The sequence below is a fragment of the Apodemus sylvaticus genome, chromosome 10 (genome assembly GCF_947179515.1).
Source record: "Apodemus sylvaticus chromosome 10, mApoSyl1.1, whole genome shotgun sequence".
NCBI classification, from domain to species: Eukaryota; Metazoa; Chordata; class Mammalia; order Rodentia; family Muridae; genus Apodemus; species Apodemus sylvaticus.
In genome coordinates, this window is record NC_067481.1 from 18,521,360 (window position 1) to 18,539,951 (window position 18,592).

The window sequence follows — 18,592 nt, forward strand, 5'->3', positions numbered from 1 at the left end:
GTCTGCTGAGAACTCCTTGTCATCCCAGGAGGCAACCACTGATACCACCTCTGAGAGTGATTTTTGACTCAGCTTTCTCTCAATTCCTTCCTGGTCTGTGAGATGTGTGGCCTTTCCAGGCCCTCAGGACCTCAAATCTGGCTGACTTTAAAAATAAACATTTATATATGTGTATATTTTATGTACATATATAAAATCTCTCCCTATGGCCTTCCGGGCCGGGTTCTCATCACATCGCTTCCTGGATGAAGAACCTGGAAGGGTGAGGTGAGGGGCAGGGGTTGGGGGTGACAGGGAAGAGGACCTGAGGGACTGAGGCCAGGGGTTGAGTGGTGGACGGCTGTGAAGCACTGTAGGGATTTCTATTCTTATTTCTCCCACTAGGCCCCCATCCAGCTCCGTCCAGCCCAAGCCTCTCCTTTCCTAGGGCCGAGACAGAGACAGAGAGATACAGAGACAGAGACGCCGAGGCACCAGCATCTCTCCCCCCCTCCCCATCCCGCCCCACAGCTCTGACGGATGTCCACTCTCAGCCAATGGAGCTCGCGAATTGCCCTCGGCGGGCCAATAGGAGACAGAGGAGGGCGGAAGCTTGCCCGCCCCCCACTCTAGGCTTGGTTGAGCCGTGCAGGTAGGTCTGGGGCCGGGGGAGCTGCCGTTGGCACTGCTGCCCCGGGGGGTGGGGGGCGCGGCGGGTCGGGGTGATGGTGGCGCAGAGTGGCGCGTCTCGGCCCGAGGACGCCGCGGGGGGCGCCGCCGCGGGGCGGCGGGAGGTTGAGGGGTCGCGGGAGCGGGCGCCGCCGAGGGCCCTGAAGGCGGCCGGTCTGAGGACGCGGGGACGCGTGTGGGGCGCGGGGACCCTGGGCTGGCGCCCACCCTCAAGGCCTCGGGCTCGGGCCGTGGGCCGCGACGTGCGGGGCGACGGGTGGCCACAGGGCCCGGGGGGGGGGGCGCCGGCGGAGCCCGGGGCGCCAGGCCGAGCGAGGTGGGACGGACCGTGGCGGGCAGGACGGGAAGCGGCATCCCGCGGGCCGCCCCCTCCTGAGGCGAGTCGGTCTATGGCCACGGGCTCCGGGCCGCGAGCCCCGGCCACGGCCGCCCCCTCCTAACAATGGGGACCGGGCCGGAGGAGTCGTGGGCCGCGGGGGGTGGGGAGGGCCCCGGGACGAGGGTCCGAGGCGGGGGAGGGGCGCGGACTCGGGCTCGCTGGGATCTGGGCCCCGCGGTCCTGTGGAGCTGGGGGTCGCGTCGCGGGGTGAGGTGGGGGGGCGCCCAGGCTTGCCTGAGAGTCGGGTCAAGAGTCAAACTCCTCCCGTCCCCACCCCCCAAAATCCAATGAGCGCTAGGCAAAGTGATGCCAAGTGTCTCTAACCGAAGTGACAAACGTGGAGACCGCAAACCCACTCCAGAGCTTTATTTTTAAAACGGGGGACATCGACTCTGATTTTAAGAAATTATTTTTAAAGAGGTGAGTGTGTTATTTTTGTGTTCCTCCTCGAGCAAGCCTCCATTTTAAGTGAAGCAGTAACTGGTTAAGCTGGAATTTTCATTCAGGCCTAGGACATAAGGCTACGAGGGGTCATTTAGTCTATCCTTCTGAGTCCCTGCAAACTTAACACCCTCCATCTTCAAAATTAATTCCTCCGTTTTGTTTTTAAAAAAAAAAATCTCTGGAAAAGAAGGGTCTTTTCCTTTTGCATGTAGTACTTCAGTGAAGAATAGATGTTACTTATTTTTTTAATGTGGTATCAGCTCTGAAACAATTTTAAGAAAAGTTAAAACACTGGAATTGTCAGAGAGATTTTTTAGTTTACTAAAGAAAATAGTTGTACATCTTTTTAGATTGTTAATCATTTTCAGTAGTGTTTATGAAATACTCTGGTAGTAATAACTTTTTTCCTCCGGGATTTTAGTTTTCTGAATCTTTGATAAGTAATTTTCAGTTATTTAAGATTTTTTTTTTTATGTAGAATACATTTCTACACATATATAGAGATACACATATGCCCTTTACAAAGAGAATTTTATATTGTACCTTTTTGGGGGGTGGAGTTTGAGACCATCTCAGTATGTAGCTCTTAGCTGGCCCAGAAGTCACTGTATACCAGGTTGGGGTTGAACTCATAGATAACAGCCTGCCTCAGCCTCTTCTGAGTGATAGGATTAAAGTGCACCACACCCAGCACTTGTCCACATTTTAGGCAACTAGTATTGAACATCTTTCCCAGATAGAGTGATCTATTTACATCTTTTATACTATTTTTCCATCTAAGTGAAGAAAGTCTTCCTTTTCAGATCTCCCTACTTCCGTACTCGTGGTAACTGGGGAATTACTAGTCTCTTCGTGCTTAATTCTGAGCCGTCTGAACTATCCCTGACACTATGTACTCTATTTGGATGCCTCTTAAGGTAAGATAGATTTGCTTTTTGTTATTTTTATTTTTGTTATTTTGTTATTTCACATACATATTTTAGAATCAAGACTATTTGTTCACTTGTGTTTTGAGTCAGGGCTTCAGAGTCCAAGCTGCCCTGGAACTTACTGGGTTGCTGAGCATGGCCTTAACTTGATGAATTTGCTGCCTCTACATTCCAAATGCTAGGATTATAGGTGTTTGCCACTCTGTCTAGATCCATCTAGAATGTTCTTGAATTTGCTACTCTTCCATTATCTTATAGAATATTCATCCTCAGAACTATTTATTAGCTTCTTAGGATTTGTGTTTGTGTTATTGCTGTTCTATTGTTGCTATTGAGATATTAATGGTTCTTAAATTAACTTTCATTATAAGGATCAATTCGACTTATTACTTTATTATAGCTTACATACTTGTAAAATTCTGTTCTAAACCTGGTAGATGTGTTGGCAATTCAGATTTTGAGGTTCATTTTCAAGTAGGTACTTCAGAGTCATATGCACTTGGGTGTGTCCCACTTTTGCAAATCAGTAGCTGATTCATGTGTTACAAAAGACGTGTCATTAACCAATTGTTTACTCTGATGTTTCATATAGTATATTAAGGTTTATGTGTACAATTCTTCAAATGTCCCACTGCTCCTCAGGCCAGTGTGTGCGCCCTTACACTATTTTTTTTCCAACAGGTGGCCATTGTGCCCTTTCCTTTCACTGGATGCACTTCTTTTGTGCAATGTGGACATGTGACCATTTGATAAAAAAATGATAGTTGTTTTCTAAGTCTCATGGCTCTTTCTGTTCAGAGATGGCTAGAGAACTCTCCAGTAGGACTGAGCAGAGACAGCTGTGAAAAGTGAGGAGATGAGAGGACATGATCAAGTGAAGTCTGTCAGCCCACCTTTCTTGGTAGTGAGATAATGATATAGCTAAGACTGTGTTGTGGTGATTCCAGCAGAGCATAGTGGGTGAACCAGGATAGTGCAGTCTGTGTAACCTAAATATTGGGGCTTTTGGGAAATCTGTAGGTAACGCGGACTGAATCTTATCCTCATTATGTTCTGGCTGCTATTGTTGAATAATGGGTGCTTATATTAATATGAAGGGATCTGAAGTGACACATTTTTCCCCCGAGCCTTTCCCCCCACAGTACAGTTGGAAGGGTTGAATGGAGAAACACAGCCAGAGTTCTGAGTGCCTAGGAACTGGAGGACCTTGTATAATTGTGTTTCAAATTCTTAACAGTTGTTTTGTGCCAGGACTTGCTGGCCTCTATGATCAAGTTTCCTTGGTTTTAAGGTATTAGATATTTTGAGGCATACTTTTTAAAGATGATGTATAGTGTTTAAGGTTTTACCTCTAATTCTTGGCAAATATGGAGTATTATATCTGTAACTTCTATTTTGTGTGTGTGTGTGTGTGTGTGTGTTTTCGAGACAGGGTTTCTCTGTGTAGCCCTGGCTGTCCTGGAACTCTTTGTAGACCAGGCTGGCCTCGAACTCAGAAATCCACCTGCCTCTGCCTCCCAGAGTGCTGGGATTACAGGCGTGCACCACCACTGCCCGGCTATCTGTAACTTCTATTATTGGACTAGAGTCCTTTGGCATGGTAGGACTACAGACCAAAAGTCTGACTTATAGTATGTATGAATTATCTGTTAACTACTTGAGAATGTAGTTACATAGCTGTTTAGTTTTGTGTTTCCTACCAATCCTTTGATTAGTGTAAAAATGTGCTAAGTCTAAAGTTTGTTGTTTTGAGATAGAATCTTGCTATATAGCCTAAACTGGCCTAGAACTCAAATGAGTCAGCCTCTCAATTGTTGGGATTGTAGGCATATGCCATAAATAATTTTTCCTTCACATTTTCCTTCTCTTTTTATATTTTTCAAAATTAGTGTTTAATTTGGGGAGAAATGGTACTTTTTTCTGTATTTTCATCAGATTGGAGTTACTTGTCCGCCCTTCCTGCCATCCCTCCCTCCTTCCCTCCCTTCCTATCACTCTCATTCATTCATTCACTCATTCATTCATTTTTCTAGACAGGGTTTCTTTGTGTAACCCTGGATATCTTGGAATTCAAATTCAGAGATCCAGTTGCCTCTACCTCCCAAGTGCTAGAATTAAGGATGTGCACCACCATGTCTTGAGGGAAATAATTTAAAAAAAAAAAAAAAAAGAGCTGGGCAGTGGTGGCGCACACCTTTGATACCAGCACTTGGGAGGCAGAGGCAGGCTGGTCTTTGTGAATTCAAGGTTAGCCTGGTTTATATAATAGTGAGTTCCAGGTCAGTCAGGGCATCATAGCAACGTCTTGTCTCAAAAAACAAAAAAGCAACTAATACAAAGAATGTCTCTTATGTAGTACAATACATAATGTGGCGATGGCTGATTCAGTTATCAGGACAATTTCTCGGTAGCCTTTTGCAGTTGTCTTTGTAGATGTTTTCCTTCTTTTGTGCCTAAAAGTCTTCTGCCTTGTCTTGATCCTCTTTCTTCATTCTTTGTAGGAACTCAGAGTCTGTAGTAAGTTGTAAATCACTGTCTGTATGCTGATGATTTGCAAATGTGTGTTTTCCAGCTCTGACTAGTTTTCTGATCTCCAACTTCTTTGATATTTCCCATTAGGTATCTCTTTATATTTTAACTTTTAAAAATCAGTGTATAGTGTATTAGATATTATGACATATTGGAATGAAGTGGGCTCTTAAGAAGTTCTCATTACTTTTGCAAGTCTAACCTCTTCCTATTTTCATACCCTGATGATGGTACCATTGTCCATTCAGTCACTCAGGTCAGGGGTTTGGAAGACCTCCAGAATGTTTCTTGTGCCATCTTAACCAGCACTTTTTTTTTTTTTAATGTATCAGGCTTATGTTTGAATTACTCATTTTTAAGTTGCTAATTATGTATTGTGTATGTGTGTGCATGTGCACACCTGCAACAGTGTACATGGGGAGGTCCTAAGACAACTTTTAGGGATCAGATCAGTTCTATTTCCACCATGTGGGTCCCCATGACTGAACCCAGGTTGTCAGCCTTGGCAGCAGATATCTTTTTCTGCTGAGCCATCTTCCCAGCCTGTTAACTTTTTTTTTTTTTGTTGTTTTTTGTTTTTTTTGTTTTTTTTTTTGTTTTTTTGGATTTGGTTTTTTTCAAGACAGGGTTTCTCTGTATAGCCCTGGCTGTCCTGGAACTCACTCTGTAGACCAGGCTGGCCTCAAATTCAGAAATCCGCTTGCCTCTGCCTCTCAAAGTGCTGGGATTACAGGTGTGCACCATCACCGCCTGGCTTATTACCTTCTTTTTTGTTTGTTTGTTTGTTTGTTTGTTTGTTTTTTGAGACAGGGTTTCTCTGTGTAGCCCTGGCTGTCCTGGAACTCACTCTGTAGACCAGGCTGGCCTCGAACTCAGAAATCTACCTGCCTCTGCCTCCCAGAGTGCTGGGATTACAGGCGTGCGCCACCACTGGCCGGCTATTACCTTCTTTTTTTTTTTTTTTTTTTTAAAGATTTATTTATTTATTATATGTAAGTACACTGTAGCTGTCTTCAGACACCAGAAGAGGGTGTCAGATCTTTTTACAGATGGTTGTAAGCCACCATGTGGGTGTTGGGATTTGAACTCATGCTTCGGAAAAGCAGTCGGTGCTCTTACCCACTGAGCCATCTCTCCAGCCCCGGCTATTACCTTCTTTATAAATGTTTTCCTGCTCATTTTCACTTCTCCCTTCTGAGTTCAGAGCATCACCTTTTTGCCTGCATGACATTTGAGTCACCTCATCATTCTCTTTACCTTCTATCTTCCAAGCTTCTTGTAAATGTAGATCTTATTGAATGGTTTATTCTTTTTTCTTTTTTTTTCTTTCTTTGCTTCTTTCATTCTTTTTCTTTTTTTTACTGTGGCTCTTTCAGCTTTCAAGGTACACTTGAGTTGCTTTAGCCAAGCACCCCATGCTCTGATAGCCTGGCCCCAATCGTTTACACTCAGCAGAAATGTTGGCAGTTTCTTTTGTGTACTCTGTACCTGTCCTTTTACTATCTTGGGAACTTAGCCCCCTTCCCTCTGTTTTTAATGTTTGTGTGTGTCTGTGTGAATGTGTGCCATGTGTGTGAATGGAGGCCATAAGAAGGCATCAGGTCCTTTGAAGAGCTGGAGTAAGCTCCGTGAGACTGGAAGAACAAGGATTGTTCTTAACCACTGAGCCATCTCTCTAGCTGTCTTCTATTTCTTAGTAACAGTTATCACCAAAATATTAACAACAACAGAAAATACCACTGAATGTATCCGGTGGTCCTCTGGTCCTCGGTGTGTGCAGTGCCTGCGGTGCTTGCTGTGGGTGATCGTACCTAGGACATCTAATATTGAGTGGCCACTAGTCCGTTTTTCTTGCACTTTGTGTGGCTCCTAACTTCCCTGGGATCAAAGGCTGTCTCTTGTTATTTTATTTTTAAATTTTTTATTTCATATATTTAGTATTTGGAATTGTTTGGAATGGATTATCTAAGGACATGGCTAGACTTGGGACTTACCTCTTTATAGTTTTTGAGACAGTCTTATTCTGTAGCCCAATGTTGGCTTGGATTTCACTCTGTAGCTCATGCATGTCCCTTAATTTGTGGTGATCCTCCCACTTCAGTCTCCTAAAACACAATGAAATCTACATCTTTTGGAAAGTATCAGTGGAAAAGCTGAATTGTTATATCTATTTGCTGGTCTTAGTCTTACTATTTGAAAGTAAACAGTCTGGTTTGATAAGGGTAAACAGCTTTGGAATGAGGTTAAGCAGTAGTTTTAGTTACATTCTTGTGGTGCTGAGGACTAAACCTAGGACCTAATTCGTATTAGGGAAGCTCCACCCCTGTACTATGTTTTTTTCCTCTATTGAACCTATGACCTCACTATGCTGGAATACACTCTGTCATTGAGCTATATCCCAGGCTCTCCTTATATTTGCTTTTGATGACAATTCAGTCAATTTCAAAAGGTAACCAGAATGTTTTCATATTATTAAAATCTAGAGACATTAATAATGTGGACCTGTAATGTACCAGCCAAGCAATGTATTTACTAGGGGACTGCTACAGTTTTTATTACATAGTAATGAGTGATTTTTGCCCTTCTTTTCTCTAGAACGTGGTAAGTATAAGTTTAGAAACAAAGAGCTTTCTCTTATCGGTGTATATGTTGTTTGTCGCAATAGTTGTATCCAGTTTATCTGCCTCGATTATGGTTATATTTGACCAGCAGAGGGAGCCAAAGTTACTCATGTGGCTTTATCACAACTGATTTTTTAAGTTCATCAAGAGAAAAAAAACCTCGCTGGGCGGTGGTGGCGCACGCCTGTAATCCCAGCACTCTGGGAGGCAGAGGCAGGTGGATTTCTGAGTTCGAGGCCAGCCTGGTCTACAGAGTGAGTTTCAGGACAGCCAGGGTATACAAAGAAACCTTGTCTCGAAAAAACCAAATTCCAAAAATGAAAAAAAAAAAGAGAAAGAGAGAAAAAAAAGCTTTATTGACGAAGAACATAATGAAAGTTCACAAAAAGAAAGTATAAACCACCAAGAAGCAAATAACAAACATTTTTATTCTGATAACTAATCAAAGGTATGCAAAGTAAATGATTTCACTTATCAAATTGGCAAATGAAATGTCATAGGCTGCCTTAAACTCAAATTAGTCTGTCTCTGCCTCCCAGTGCTGGTCTAAAAGTATGGGTCACTACAACCTGGCAAGAGTAAATATTTTTAATGTCTTAAATACATGGGTAGTAAAAAACATAACAAAAAACTCAGGCTACAGAACTGCTGTATTGTTGTAGACCTTTGGTGCTGTGAATTGAATACAGGGATATTTATTTACTTTTAAAGTATTTAAAGATTTATTTTAAATCTTTAAAAGTCCTGAGATTAAAGGCATGCTCCATCACTCCCTGCTGAAATTAGTTAATTAATTAATTAGAGATACAGTCTCACTATGTAGCTAGCCCTGGCTATTCTGGAACTCACAGAGATCTACCTGTCTCTATCTCCTGCGTGCTTAAAATCAAAGGCATGAGCTAACAGACCTGGCTGAAATAAAATGTTTTGAAGATTAAAGCAATATTTTAGGTGTGTTTATTTTTCTTGAGTATGACTCTTTTGCCTGCATGTATGTATATGACCACCATACTGAGTGCCCCAGAAGTCAGCAGAAGGTGTTGGATCCCCAGAAACTAGAGTTACAGATAGTTGAGGGATACCATGTGGGTGCTTGGGTCCCTTGCAAGCATAAGAGCAACACGTATTCTTAATTGCTGAGACATCTATCTGTTGAATATTGTTTTGATTTTTTTTCTTGAGACAGTTTCTCACTATGTGGCCTTGGACTGCCTGGGATTTTGAATAAACTAGGTAGGGCTTGATGATTTTGCTTGTGCCCACCAGGTGCTGGGATTATAGCTGTTCACTTTCATGTCTACTTTTTGGAGGATTTTTTTAATGTCTTGAGAATTTCAGGATTCCAGAGCTTGAGAATTTCAGAGCTACATAAAAGATTCTAAGTATGAAATAGAAGAATATGTATTTCCTATATATATATGTGATGGTTTGTATATACTTGGCCCAGGGAGTGGTATGGCCTTGTTGGAGTAGGTGTGTCCCTGTGGGCGCAGGCTTTAAGACCCTCATCCTAGCTGCCTGGAAGATAGTCTTCTCCTATTGGCCTTCAAATGAAGATGTAGAACTCTGTGTCTCCTGCACCATGCCTGGATGGTGCCATGCTATTGCCTTGATGATAACATATAAGCCAGTCCAAATTAAATGTTGTCCTTGTAAGAGTTGTTTTAGTCATGGTATTTCTTCACAGCAATAGAAGATTGACTAAGACAGAAGTTGGTACCAGGGACTGGAGTATTGCTGTGATAGGCTGACCATGCTTTTGTTTGGAAGAATAGGTTTTAGAACTTTTGATTTGGAAAGTAGTGGAATGCTTTAAGTGTGGCTTAATGGGCCATCCTAATAGGAATATGGAAGACTTTGCTGCTAAGAGTTATTTGAACTGTGCAGATCTGGTCCAAGAGGTTTCTGTATGTGATATAAAGACTTTTTTTTTGGTGTTTTGGTAAAGAATGGCTGCTTGTTGTCATTATCTGATGAGTCTGCCTAAGGCTAAAGTGAAGAGATTTAGATTAATTGCTTTGAAAAAGGAAGTCTTAAAACAGCCTGGTATAAAATCTTTTATGTGGTTAGTAAAGTTAACTCTTTTGGTTTTTTTGGATTTGTTTTTTTTGAGACAGGGTTTCTCTGTGTAGCCCTGGCTGTCCTGGAGCTCACTCTGTAGACCAGGTGGCCTCGAACTCAGAAATCCACCTGCCTTTGCCTCCCAGAGTACTGGGATTACAGGGGTGCACCACCATTGCCCAGCATAAAGTTAACTCTTAAGAAGATCCTTTTAATGAAAAGGAGCAAGGTGAGAAAGAAAACATAAAATATATGATTCAAGTATTAAAGGGGCACCAAGAAGTAAACTAGAGCTAAATCCTGTGTTCAAAGAGGTAAAGAGATTAGGGGAGTGTTTTCAAGGATCAAGATCCCACCCAGCTAAATTTACTGATTGCACTTGCAGTTGAACAAGGAATAGTTTGGACTTTTAATCTGGAATGAACTACAATCCAGAAATGGAGGACATACTTGTGATTCAGATCTTGAGGAACAGTGGCCATGACAAGCTCAGGACCAGGTAGGGTAGTGCACTCCTTAATCCCAGGAGACTGAAGTAAGCAAAGCTCTGAGTTCTAGGCCAGTATGGACAGAGCAAGTTCTATGTGAAGAAAAGCTCAAGTCCAGGCTTAGTGGTACAGGCCTTTAACACCCCCCCATCTCCCTACCCCCCTACCCCCTGAATTCAGTAGACAGAGCCTTCAGATCTCTGAGTTCAAGGTCAAGCAAGTCCTGTTCAAAGCTGTAAAACCCTAACTAAAACAACATATAAATATAGGTAGAAAGAATGGAAGAAACTTTGTCAAGAATTTACTTGCTTTTGGAAAAGAGAACCAATTTTCCGACAACCCGTTGTCATATAATAACTAGAAGCTTCATTGAGTTGCTATCCATCTGTCTGGATTGGCATTAGTGAATATTTGAGGTGAGGATTTGTTTTGTTGACCTTAAAAATGAGCTACTCTTAGAAACTTAGGACTTCTAGAAATTATTTCTATCCCATAGGATGACCCAGGGTGAATTTATCAATAGATGTAAGCACTTTTTGAAATCTCCTGGAACTCACACTGTAGACCAGGCTGGCCTCAAATTCAGAAATCTGTTTGCCTCTGCCTCCTAAGTGCTGGGATCAAAGGCGTGCACCATCACTGCCTGACTTGAAATCTGTTTTTAACCCCACACCTTTTAGTGATAATCCATTCCATGGATTTCTTTTTTAAGATTTACTTACTTTTTGTGAGTACATTGCTGCTATCTTCAGAGCACCAGAAGAGGGCATCGTTCCATTACAGATGGTTGTGAGCCACCATGTGGTTGCTGGGAATTGAACTCAGGACCTCTGGAAGAGCAGTTAGTGCTCTCAACCGCTAAGCCATCTCTCCAGCCCAGATTTTTCCATCTTTTATAAATAAATCATATTGTCCCTTGGCTTTCATGTTTTCTTAGTTGAAGATGCATGGTTTTTAAATTAATCTTCAGGGAAACCTGTTTCATCATTTTCATGTCTTTGATCTTCTCTGGGTCTTTGACAAATCCATTTCCCCTCTGGGATTTATAATAATCACCCAGAACTACCTTTTCTTTTCCCTTTCGATTTTTTTGAGGCAGTCTTGGTATTATTAATAGCCTTCCAAATGCTGGTATATAGGTATATATACTATACTTGGAATTTACTTGGTTTTTGGGATGGGGTATCATGTAGTCCAGGCTGGCCTTCAACTTACTCCTGATTCTCCTGCTTCTCTTTTCTAAGTTTTGGGATTATAGAATAGTTTATGTGATACTTGGAGTAGAATCTAGCGCTTCATGTGTAGTGTGAAAGAAGTTATAGAATAAACTAAACTATGACAGCCAGCTCAACTGCACTCCCAGCACCACTTTTATTTTTCTGTTAAAAGGTTTTTGAATATTTATTTTCTCTATATACTTATGAATGTATGAGATCACACAGACATACATACCATGGAACTTGTTTGGAGATCAAAAACCAACTTGCGTGAGTCAGTTCTCTTTTTCCACCATGTGGGTTATGATGATTGAGCTCAGGTACTAAGGCTTGGCTACCAGGGCCTTTACCTGCTAGTCTTGCTAGCCTACAGCTTTTATTTTTTATTACTATTTTCTTTTTTCACTGCGTGGGTAAGTACATGCTTGTAAATACTAGCATTTGGAAGATTGAGGCAGAAGGATCACTGTGAGTTTGAGGCCAACCAGGGTTCTTTGTGAGTTGGAGGGCAACCTAGGCTATAAAGCAAGACTGTCTCAAAATATGCACCCCCCCCCAAAAAAAACATTAAAACTTGAGACTGTGTTTTAGATTATAGCTAAACTGTGATATGGTAGGATAAGGAAAATGAGTTCTGCTTGTGGCATTTTCTTTGTTATGAATAGAATTTTTAAAACATGTTCTTTCCCCTCTCTTTCTGCATAGAACATGTTATAGAATGTAAAAAATATTCTATAATTATTCAAGAATAGTTTTTTATTTGAAGACATTAATCCTGTAAATGCAGCTTAGATTTTTATTCTATAACTACAGTAGCATACTTGCTGTTTTCTGTGTGTGATATTTGTCTGTCTTTTCTCTGTAGGCTCTTAGATGAGAGTAGAGTAAGAGTCACCTTGTTAGTTAGCTGCTGTCGTTAGAAAGCTTGATTTCAGATGTATCACTCTGGAACAAGTTTTGTCTGCACAGGAACTGCCCATAGCAGGAATAGTTTTTCTTTAGCTGACATAACTGCAATATTAGGCAGTGTTCATCCTTCCTGAAATATTCAGTCCGCTGAAAAGAAAGCCTAGGTTTTGCAAATATTTCTCGATTGATATACTTAGAAATCCTTTCCATCTACAACACAAATATATTTTTCTTTGTTCTTCCTCCTCTTTCTCCTCCCCTTCTTTCCTTCCTTCCTTTCTTTTTTTTTTCCCCCCAAGACAAGGTTTCTCTGTATAGCCTTGGCTATCCTGGAACTCACTCTAGAAACCAGACTAGCCTCCAACTCTCAAAGATCTGCCTGCTTCTTCCTCCGGCATGCTGGGATTAAAGGGTGTGTGCCACTGTTTTATTGATTGTCAATAGAAGCACACTTAATAGTATTTGCATACTTCTCTGAGAATTTGGGTAGGCTGGTGTGGGATTTCTCCTTTTTTAAGCCTTGGGGCCTTTTCCTTGCTAATATGTCTCTGATCCCATCTCTTGTAATATTCATGCTAATGTCTCTGATCCCATCTCTATAAGAGATTTGCTGTTTCTTGATTAAATAGAAGTTTACATTGACATTTTTGTTCAGTGTTTTGAGTAGCTTAATATGTAGAGTTGAACAAGTGATTGGGTAAGTGGTGTTAAAGCAAATAGATTCCAGTTCTGTCTACCTGATACTCATAAGTCAATTCTCCCATATGATCATGTGTTGCAGCGAGTTTTTAGCTACTCTGCTTTATACTCCTGGTGAGTTGTGCTTCAAGCCCATCGCCCAGGGAATCAAATGAAAGACACACACACACATTAGCTTAATTTTAATATGCTGTCTAGCTCAATGGCTGGGCACTTCTAATCCTCTGCCTGCTTACTGGAATTCTTAAATGGCTCGTTGGTTCTCTTTCCTGCAGCTCTAAAGCTGAGCAGTATCATCAGTGATCTTCACTCTTCCCCGCTGTATCCTATCCCACACAACCCTCAAGTTCAGCCCTGTCTCCTTTTGCCCAGCCATTGGCCATCGGCATCTTTATTGATCAACCCAAAACCAGTTGGGGACAGGAACCTTTAGCATTTGGACATGCAGATTCCCGATTGAATCAAAACATTAGAACCAGTCTCCAACAACTGTCAGTTAGTATATTTTCCTGAGCAGTCTTAATAATTGATACTTTAAATGTCTGTCTAACATTTGGTATGTTAGTTTGGAAGCATCTTGCATATTCAATGATGAGTTTGGTTCACTATCAGTGATTTATATGCTTTAAAGAATAATTTAGAAATAGTTTTCCTCCCATATATCTTCCCTAGTAAATACTGAAGTAAATAAAAGTTGTATGTTAGTTGTTTTGCTTTAATCACTGTTAATAATCAATTATTAAATCCATTTGCAAAATGACCCTTCTGTCATTTAGTAGCTTTGCATTTTCTTATAAGCTTTTTTTTTTTTTTTTTTTTAAAGACAGGGTCTTGAATCCAGGCTGTCCTGGAACTCAGTTTATATCCCTCCCAGGCTAACTTTGATTGCCTAGCAATTGAGGCACCACACCTAGCTGTTAGGTTTTGCTGAGTAAGTCTCAGGGCTCCTTGGTTTTTACTGCTTTCTCTCATTTGTAATTTTTTTTTCTATTTTGAGAAAAGTAGTTTTTCACCACTCTCTTATCCCTTACTATGTTACTTAGCAATTTATGATTTTTTTTTTCAGTTGAGCACCTAAATTTTGTGATCTCTTGCTTTTGGCAAAGTTTTTTTTTTTGTTTCGTTTTTTTGTTTGTTTGTTTTGTTTTTGTTTTTTCAAGACAGGGTTTCTCTGTATAGCCCTGGCTATCCTGGAACTCACTCTGTAGACCAGGCTGGCCTCGAACTCAAAATTCGCCTGCCTCTGCCTCCCAAGTGCTGGGTTTAAAGGCGTGCACCACCATTGCCTGGCTGTTTAAGCTTTTAAAATAATAGTATATTCCAGTCCTAAGGTCCTGAAGATAATTCTTCCACTAATAGGGTTTTGTGTTCCTTAAACTCTGACTGACTAGACTGTGTTCTAAACTCTTAGAAGTTATTACTCTGGTAGATAACTGATATCTGTGACATGCTAGGTCTTATTTCATTCTCTTAAGAATAATTTAGAGTCCTTTAGATCGGCTTATTTCGTTGTCTTAAGAGTAATTTAGAGTAGATTAGTGTGCTTAGGTAATTTCTCAAGGAGGAGTAAAGGGCAAAAGTATGGCTTGCTTTCTGACATTTCACAAGTGGTACATTGTTTTGCAAAGTGAAATTGTTTATAAATTATTATTTTAGCTTCATCGTTTAAAACACATTTATTTCTTATTTACTTACTTCTTTGAGATAGGCTTTCCCTTTGTAATTCTGGCTGTTCTGCAACTTACTCTGTAAACCAGGCTCACCTCAAATTCAGAGATCTACCTACCTCTTCTGGGATTAAAGGTGTACACTGCCATACCTGGCAACAAATTTAAGTTTTAAAAAGTATTTTATGTATGTGAGTGTTTTGCCCATATGTGTGTCTGTGAACCACGTTTGTGCCTGGTGCCCAAGAGATAAGAAGAGGACATGTTCTAGGGATCCACTTCTGAAATTGATCATACAGGTAGGCTGCCATGCCCACCCCATATTTGAGGGTTCTGAATGTTTTTTCATTCTTGCATATCAAGCACTTTAACCACTGAACTACCTCCCCAGTAGAAATATAATTACTATTAGTATATTGACCTGACATACCCTTATGGAATTTATTATTGCCAATATGTTGAGATTCCCTTAGTGTTTTCTGGTATTTCCTTTTTGCAGATAAGAGTCTCTCCTACATTCCAGGAGTAGCTGGACTCAGACTTGCTATTTAGTAGTGAGGCAGGCCTTGAACTCCTGATCCTTTTGCTTCCACCTCTCAAATACTGGGATTACAGGCATGTACCACACCCAGCTCTATTTAGTATTTTCCATATATAAGATTATAGATTCTGCAAATAAAAGTAGATTTATTTAGTTTTCTTTTCTATCAGATATTTTTATTTTTTTCTTGACTATCCACACAGGCTAGAACCATTAGTACAATGTTGACTATAAGTGGTGCTAGTGTACACACTTGTTTTGGTCTTTTATTTTTTTATTTATTTTTTCTAGATAGGGTTTCTCTGTGGAGCTTAGCTGTCCTGGAACTCATTTTTAGACCAGATTGTCTTCAGTCCCAGAGATCAAATTGCCTCTGCTTCCTGAGTGCTGGGATCAAAGGTGTGCTCTGCTAACAGCCTTGCTTTTATTTTTGATCTTAAAGAGCAGTTTTTTTTTTTTTTCCTATCAAGATTTTGAATCTGGTCATGCCTGGCTTTAATCCTAGTACTTGGGAGTAGAGGTTAGTGGAGTTCAAGCCTAGTCTCATAGTAAGTTCCAAACAAGCCAGAACCATACACTGAGACCCCACCCTCTGAAACAGTTCAAGAAGAAAAGATTGAGTTTGGTGAATCTCTATTTCTGACATTCAGAGACTGAAGTAGGAAGATAGCTACAAGTTCAAAGCCAGTCAAAGCTACATAGTAAATCTTCAAAAAAGAAATCTTAGCTGTGAATTGTTCATAACATTTAATCAGGTTGAAGAAGTTTCCTTTAATTTCTAAGTTAAATATTTTTTATTAAAATTTGCCAACTGCTTTTTAAAATGTTTAGATTGTCATATGAGCATTTTTATTTTTATTTTTTAAAAGATTTTTATTTGTATGGGTGCTTGCTTGCACATGTCATGTGCTTACATGTGTGCAGTGTCCTGGGAGACCAGAAGAGGGCATTGGGTCACCTAGAATCGGAGTTGTTGAAGATTTTTATCCTTCATGTGCCAGTGCTCTTAACTGCTAAGCCATCTCTCCAGCTCTGGCCATGTGTTTTTATTCTCTAATAACACTGTGTATAACAACAGACTTTCAGCTGTTAAACTAACCTGGAATAAAACATTTAGCAACTGTAATCCTTTTTTTGTATGTTTGTGGATTCATTTTTGTTTTATTGAGGATTTTTATAACTATATCAAAGAATATTGATCTATATAATTTTACCATGAGGTTTTTGTCTGGTTTTGGTATCAGCAGTAATGGCTTCAGTTGAGATGTGTCTAATTGCCTAATTACTCAATGAAGATAAAATAGTTAAAGGTCTAACTAATGTTTAAAAGTCTGTTACAGAATGAAGAACCTTAGAGATGTCTCCTAGGGCAACAGCAAAGACTGAAGAATGAAAAAGGCAGAATTCAATACAATTAGATTAGGTCACAAAATTTCCCTTTGAGACCTTTTGCTTATTTTGAGACATTTAGGGTAGAGGTGACAAGTCTAACACTTTAGTAGATCCCTGTTGCTTACTTGGCTTTCTTAACTTTTCCTTTTATTTGGGGTACTTACACTGCTACCTCTTATTGTTTATACTTTCAAGTAACACCTAATCTTAGACTTCCTGTGATGATTTAGGCAGTTTTCAGAAAAAGGTGTCACAAGAAAGAATTGGAAGCATAATCCTATTAAAATTTACTAACTGATCTTTGGCAACTATTTACTTTTTTTTTCTTTCCCTTTTTCCTTTGAGACAGGGTTTCTCTGTGTAACCTTGTCTTGTCTGTCCGGGAACTCAATCTGTAGACCAGGCTAGTGCTTTTATTTCCCCCCCCTTCCCCCATTTAAAATAACATTGGAGGGCTGGAGAGATGGATCATGGTGGCTCACAGCCACCTATAATGGGATCTGATGCCCTCTTCTGGCATGTCGGTGTACATGTAGATGGAGCACTTATATATATATAATCAGTAAGTCTAAAAAAATAACATTGTATAGATGATGGGGGTTTTTTTGTTGTTGTTTTTTTGTTTTTGTTTTTTTGAGACAGGATTTCTCTGTGTAGTTCTGGCTGTCCTGGAACTCTGTAGACCAGGCTGGCCTGGAACTCAGAAATCCGCCTGTCTCTGATTCTCCCAAGTGCTAGGATCACAGACGTGCGCCGCCACCACCACCTGGCTAGATGATGTTTTTAATGTGTATGTACCATGTAGCTTCTAATCATCTCCTCCCTGCTCCCCTACCTCTGGAACTTAATAAATGTTTATAGATGAAAGAAAATGAATAATAGAGCTTTATGTCCATTTTTAGTGACATTTAAAGTACAATGGAAAGTTTTGAGGAATTTTAATCTAGCAATATATCTGCACTGGCAAGGGATAACATCCAAAGACCTAGATCTGTGTGAGATAGCTGGAATGTAGACATCCCCTTAGTACAATCCTTTAATCCCAAACAATGTAGGTAAAGTTTGTTTGTAGAAGGAAGAAGCCATATTTTGAAGGTTATGTGTAACTTGAGGGTTTTTCAGGCACTTCAGTTGAGTTCAGGCAATGCAATGGAGTTCAGATGAATTCAGCAGCTGAGTTTGGTTGAATTCAGTTCAGAGCCAGTTTTATTGGGATAGTTTTACAAAGACAGGTTGCAGGTGAATACATAACAAGCCACAGAATGAGAAGGAGCCAGAAGATTAGAACAGATTGCCAGAGTTAGTCTGAAGCCAAGCAGAGAAATTCAGTCAGAAGCTAATAAGAGAAGCCAGTTTGAATCAGTCAGCTTGGAGAGTAGTTTGGGCCAAAACAGCTGAGTTGAACCAGTCATGCAGAGTTCAGAAAGAACTAGAAAGGATGAGCTTATTTAGCAGTTAGCCTCAGAGACAACAATTATATTTAGTGAATAGAAGTTACATCGACAGGGGATATATAGCACAGTTGTTAGTTGATTGTGTATTTAGCATGTTTCAGACTTTGGGTTCAATCTTCAGTAACTCTCTCAAAATGTTTTAGTTAAGAATATAGGTATTGTCATTGTTATAAAACTTTAGTTCTATGGGTCTAAATATTAGTAACAAGGTTTTATTTTAAATTTTGTTTCTTTATTTTTGGAAATAAGGTCTTTCTCTGTGTCTGTGGCTATCCTGGAACTTGGTATATAGACAAGGCTGGTCTAGAGCTCACAGAGCTGTCTACTTCTTCCTCCTAAGTGCTTAAAGGTGTGCCACCATGCTTAGCTAGACAAGGTCATATTTTGATAGTACTGCCATAGATATTCCAGGAATTGTGAGGTTTTTTTGTTGTTGTTATTGTTGTTTTGTTTTTTTAATTCCCTCCCCCTTTCTTTTAGCACAGTTTTGTTTGTGCCTATGCTGGCCCAAAATTTACTACATTAAAGGTTTACTTTTTTAACTTACTTTGTACAAAACATTTTGCTTGCATATATGTATAGGCATACCTGTT

At 40.3% G+C, this 18,592-nt stretch overlaps 1 protein-coding gene across 3 annotated transcripts in view; it reads left to right on the forward strand.

Annotated features, from left to right (window-relative positions):
* The first annotated feature begins 588 nt into the window (after positions 1-588).
* The window catches only part of Kansl1 (KAT8 regulatory NSL complex subunit 1), a 129,699-nt gene continuing 111,695 nt past the window's right edge, over positions 589-18,592 (forward strand). For 2 of the 3 annotated variants that reach the window (XM_052197228.1, XM_052197225.1), the window contains exons 1-2: positions 1,326-1,468; positions 2,296-2,409. The gene's annotated coding sequence lies outside the window, so the exon portion shown is untranslated. Of the gene's footprint in view, positions 632-1,325; positions 1,469-2,295; positions 2,410-18,592 lie in introns of those variants that run through there. The other variant, XM_052197227.1, reaches the window with a different exon arrangement.